Source organism: Triticum urartu, chromosome 2A (assembly GCF_056163025.1).
Source record: "Triticum urartu cultivar PI428250 chromosome 2A, HENAU_Tu73, whole genome shotgun sequence".
Taxonomy (NCBI): Eukaryota; Viridiplantae; Streptophyta; class Magnoliopsida; order Poales; family Poaceae; genus Triticum; species Triticum urartu.
In genome coordinates, this window is record NC_141874.1 from 261012880 (window position 1) to 261018879 (window position 6000).

Consider the following 6000-nt stretch of genomic DNA (forward strand, 5'->3'; position numbering starts at 1 on the left):
TCGGGCAGGGCTCGGGGGATCTCTTCTGGAGGGCTTCAGACTTTGCCAGCATCATGAGGGAGGCGCTTGGGCACCACTTGGAGGCGTGCTTCGCGCACATTTCCCTCAAGAGAGCACAGAGCAAGGAGTGCCCATCGCTCAGGAGTTCATCACCAAGACCGCTCAGGAACTGCAAGACATGAGGGCCATGCACGGTGGCCGCCGCTCACCAGGCGCAGCTCCCCATCCAGGCGTGGATGCCGGGCTGCGCGTTTGCCGATGTCCCAGGGCTCAATCGGGCCGCCTCTCAGGAGCTTCTCTGGACTTCATGTGTGGGACGCTGCGAGGGCCCATCTCATAGCTACATTTGCATGCCCTTTGGCCTGCCCAATGTGGCGGCTGCCTATCTGCGCTACCTGCAGAGTATATTGGCGGCTTAGGAGGCCAGGCACCATGCGGTGCTGATAGAGATGAAGACGGTCATCAAGGAACCCGCTGGACCCCCAGAGCCTCCCGAGGCTCAGGGCCCCGGTGGCTCATGAGGGGCAGCCCTCTCGCCGCACACCTTCAGCTACCCCAACTCTCCTTCATCAACAGGACCAGGTGACATTTTCCAAAGTTCATTCAGCTGGGAGCGCCCCCAGGGCTGCATCATTCCTAGGCCGCGTGGGTCCGTCCCTGTGGCATGTATCTTTCCTTTTATGTATTTAGCTTACCCTGTTGGGGGCGCCCCTCGGGCTGCATCATCCCCAAGCCGCTTGGGCCGGACCCGGTGGCATGCATCTTCCCTGCATTTACCTGAGCTAGGTTGCTTCACATGCTTAATCTATCTATGACTATCACCTGCTTGATTGTCACCCACCATGGGAGCCGCACGCCGACCGTCTTTCTTCAGGACCCTTTGTGTTGTCTAACCATTTCGCAGGACCAAGACAGCGAACAAGAACCAAGACTAGGCGCAACCCGCCTTGAGGTAGGGCCTCGTGAGTCCCGTACCGGCTCACGAGTGTCCAGACACACCTCATCTAGCCCTGCCGTGCAAGCCACGTGTCAGGGCGGGGCTCTACACGCCTCGAGGGCTCTCCACAGTAGGGAGTCCCCTCTCACGCACCAGAAGCAAATCAGCAATCACCACGGCGACCGGTGCCCTTCCTTGCGCTACCTTGCAGGAACTTCATGAGGGCCACAGCAGGCGGTACCGCAGACTCTCTCTCTTCTCTCATGCGATTTGCTTGCGCGTTGAAAGGGGGGCTCCTGAGCATCGCGCCTCAGGAGCTCTTACTGGCTCTCCAGCCCTCACCCCCTGGCCTTGACCACGGCACATGACCTAGCATACCGGCGGCGGCTGAGCTCGCTCGAGGGCCGGGACCTGAGGACGCAGAGCACCAAGAAGGACATGGAGGGGAGGGGGAGGCCTGCACGGGCCAGACCTAGCCACACCACAGTGAACGACGTACAAGTCCGGCACGACTCGAGGAGCCGACCTCGGGCAGCCAAGATAAGTTCTCGCTCTGGATCCACCAGTCGCCGCGGCACGAGACCCTCACTCACTCCCTTCGCTGCCCTACTGCGGCGATGTTTTCTCTCTTTCCCATCCTAAGACAGCTGCTTGCGTGCTAAAGGGGACCTCTTGAGCATCACGCCTCAGGAGCTCTTACTGGACCTCGGGCCGCTCACCTCCTGGCCTTGACCACGGCACGCGACCTGGCATACCAGCGACGGCTGTAGCCTGCCTAGGGACCGGGACCTGTCAGCGTAGAGCACCAAGCCGCCGCAGGATTGGAAAGGGGAAGCCGAGACTCGGCAGTATATGCACACACGAATCTTCATAATGAGGGCTATATTGACAAAAGGCATTACAGACGCTTTACACACCCCCGCGGGGTCCGTTTCTTGATTCCTCGCAGGGAACAAAAGGGAAGGATGTTACACCCACAATGCGGCTATATCTCCCACGTGCCGGGGCACGACTTAGAGGGACAACCGCATGGTAGGTTTGTCGCAAGTGGGGTAATCTTCACACAATCCCATGTACTGAATAAGAAAGGGATAAATAGTTGGCTTACAATCGCCACTTCACACAAATACAAGTTAAACATACATCATCCAGAATACAATCAAAGGTCCGACTACATAACCAAAATAAAAGAAGACAACCCCAAATGCTAGATCCCCGATCGTCCCAACTGGGCTCCACTACGGATCAACAGGAAACGAAACAACACAACGAACAAGATCTTCATCAAGCTCTCACTTGAGCTCGGTTGCGTCACCTGCACTGGCATGATCGACACCTGCAACTATTTGGAAGTATCTATGAGCCACGAGGACTCAGCAGAAAGCACTATTTAAGCTTATGGGTAGGATAGGGTAATGAGGTGGAGCTGCAGCAAGCACTAAGAATATATGGTGGCTAACATACGCAAATAAGAGCGATAAGAGAAGCAACGCAACGGTCGTGAACTAGAAGTGATCAAGAAGTGATCCTAAAACTACTTACGTTCAAACATAACACAAGAACTATATTCACTTCCCAGACTCCGCCGAGAAGAGACCTTCACGGCTACACATGCGGTTGATTCATTTTAATTAAGTTAAGTGTCAAGTTCTCTACAACCGGACATTAACAAATTCCCATCTGCCCATAACCACGGGCACGGCTTTCGAAAGTTCAAACCTTGTAGGGGTGTCCGAACTTAGCCCATCACAAGCTCTCACGGTTAACGAAGGATATTCCTTCTCCCGGGAGGACCCGATCAGTCTCGGAATCCCGATTAGAAGACATTTTGACAATGGTAAAACAAGACCAGCAAAGCCGCCCGATGCGCCGACATCCCGATAGGAGCTGCACATATCTCGTTCTCAGGGCAACACCAGATAGGTCAAGCTATGAGTAAAACCAGCCCCCGAGTTGCCCTGAGGTGGCCCCGCAGGCTTCCTGGTTCGGACCAACACTTAGACAAGCACTGGCCCGGGGGGGGGGGGTTAAAATAAAGATGACCCTCGGGAGCGCGACTCCCAAGGGAAAAGTAGGTGGTGGTGAGGCAAATGGTAAAACCAAGGTTGGGCCTTGCTAGAGGAGTTTTATTCAAAGCAAACTGTCAAGGGGTTCCCATAACACCCAACCGCGTAAGGAACGCAAAATCAAGGAACATAACACCAATATGACGGAAACTAAGGCGGTAAGAGTGGAACAAAACACCAGGCATAAGGCCGAGCGTTCCACCCTTTACCAAGTATATAGATGCATTAATTAAATATGAGATAATAATGATATCCCAACAATATCCATGTTCCAACATGGAACAAACTTCAACTTCACTTGCAACTAGCAACGCTATAAGAGGGGCTGAGCAAAAGCGGTAACATAGCCAAACAATGGTTTGCTAGGAAAGGTGGGTTAGAGGCTTGACATGGCAATATGGGAGGCATGATATAGCAAGTGGTAGGTAGCGCGACATAGTAATAGAGTGAACAACTAGCAAGCAAAGATAGAAGTGATTTCGAGGGTATGTTCATCTTGCCTGAGATCCCAGAAGGAAGAACAACGACTCCATGAAGAAGACAAACGGACAAAGTCGAACGAATCCTCACAAACCCGACATTATCGGAACTAACCCGAAGAAGCAACACTGGAAAGAAGCAAACAACATAGTAAACAACCATCACATAAACATGGCATGATGCACAACCAAGTATGATGCATGTCCGGTTTAATTATGCATGGCATGGAAAAGCACAAGCAAAACTACAAGTTAAGTGGAGCTCAATATGCAATGAGTTGCAAATTGATGGAACACCACATTCAAACATTTAGTTCACTTTCGGTTAGGCTACTCAACAATATTAATTTTTTTTAAACATGGCAAGAGGTGAAGCATAATAAAACTACCTATCTAGGCAAGTTTAAATGAGGCTGAAAATAACAAACTACAATTCCAGAAAATCCTTATGTGCATATTTTAGGTTTGATACTGTTCTACCCTAAACCATATTTTGTAGTTGTTAAACATGCAAAGTAATGTCACCATGTTAAACTAGGCATTTTTCTACCCCATTTACATATAAAGTTTATTTAAATCCGAGCTACGATTATTTAGTTATGACATAAAGCATTTTAGCAAGTTATTTAAGCAAATTTAAACAAACAACATTTTAAACATGGATGAAAGTGGCATTTTATGAAACTAGATTAAAAACTAAGCATTTTACATATATAATGTTTTTACATGTGATGCATGGTTGGTGAGTTAGGATATGCATGAAACTTAGGGGGTTTTCTGTAAAACTGGTAAGTCTGGATAAATGGACAGATCGCAGAACGGAAAAAACGTGACATGGGCCTAATCTGACTGGCCCAACCATGTACATGAGGGGGCACTGGATCTGGGTGCTCACCAGGCCGCATGGGCCGGTTGGTGGAGGAGCTGGTAGGCCGTGGCTGGGCCTTGGAGCGTTGTGGCTAGAGAGGCCCAGGCAGCAGGGCGACGGGTCAACGACACGGGCGAGCGGTTTTAGCGAGATGCAGGTCGGTGCAGATTGCAGAGGAAGCAGAGGTCGGCAACAGGCGAGGCGGAGTAACTCCGACGAGGCAGAGGCGGCGGAGACGGCGTGGAGGCGAACGGGGAGGTGGCGTGGCCGGATGCAGAGGTCCGCCTGCTGCGTGCGGGAGGCAGGAGGCGTGCGGTCAACGCAGGGCGGCACTCGCTCGAGGAGGTAGCAGAGGACGTAGGGGTCGAGCTCATTGCCGAGAAGAGGACGACAGTGGCTGGACTTGACGCGATCCCAGCGACGTGGATGAGGTGAGGATGAGCGGAGGCGGCCTGCACTGGTCCTTGGCGACGCGCGAGTGAAGGAGCCAGCAGATTGAGCCAGCGAGGTCAGCGCTCGTCCTCTTCTTCGCGACGTGATGCAGAGGTAGGGTGACGCGATCAACAGGTACGGGGTGACGCCAGCTGATCCGAGGTGGAGGTCGCAGATGACGGCGAGGAACCTGACCGGTGGCGGACTTCCAGTTCCATGATGCTGGCGCGGCGTCCTGTGAGAGCAAGCAGGGAGAGAGTGGGAGATCGTGAGAGAGAGAGGCAAATGGGAGGAGAAGGCAGTAGGAAAAAGGGAGGCAGGGAGAAGAAAGTGAAGGAGAGGGCGACCGGGTCCTAGTGGTCGCCGGTGTGGTTGCGCGGAGGAGGCAGGAGGCCCGGCCTCGGGTGCCTGGTTGCGGGCGCTGGCGTCGGTGGGGATTGAGCGAGGGAGCAGTAGAGGATGGAGGAGGAGGCGATGTGGCGCTGGTCGGTTGGGGATGGGTGGATCCCGAGGGGGATTTGGCGAGTGGGTGGCGGTGGCTGATCCGAGGAGCGGGAAGGGTGTAGTTGGCGGCTGTAGGGGGGACAAATGTCCTAGGATTTAGGGTTTGGGTCTAAAAATGGATAGGCGTCTATATATAGCGAAAGGACGGAGTTTTGGATCGTCTGATCGAGATCGGATGGCTACGGATCAACGAGTAGTCAAATGACGAAACGGAAGATGCAGGTCGGTTGTTCGGGGTTGATCCGGATCCGTTGGTAACGACAGAGCGGGTCGAGTTCGGGTAAGTTTTCGGACACGCGCGAGGGGGTCCGAGAACTGCGCGGAGAGGGGAGTCTGACAAAGGCCACGGAGGCAGGGGTTTGATGGGCTGGTTTAGAGTAGAAGTGGGCTGTGAAGAGAAAAGAGAAGGAGAGCAGCCTGGCAACTGTTTCCGGAGACCAAAAACGTCCGACGATAGACCGGCTAATATTTCCGCTATAGTTATCCGATGTGGCATCAAATGGACTCCGAACGCGACGAAACTTGGTAGGCGGTCTACTGACAACATAACAAGACCACACGCCAACTCTCATCCCATTTCGAGAACATTTTCCAGCCACTTATAAAATACTATTGGACATGCCGCGGGCGCGTGCGAGTGTGTCTGGGCTCAAAACGGGCAACGAAAAGAAAGAGGAGACCCGGACGGATGCAAGTTTTGAAAACATGATGATG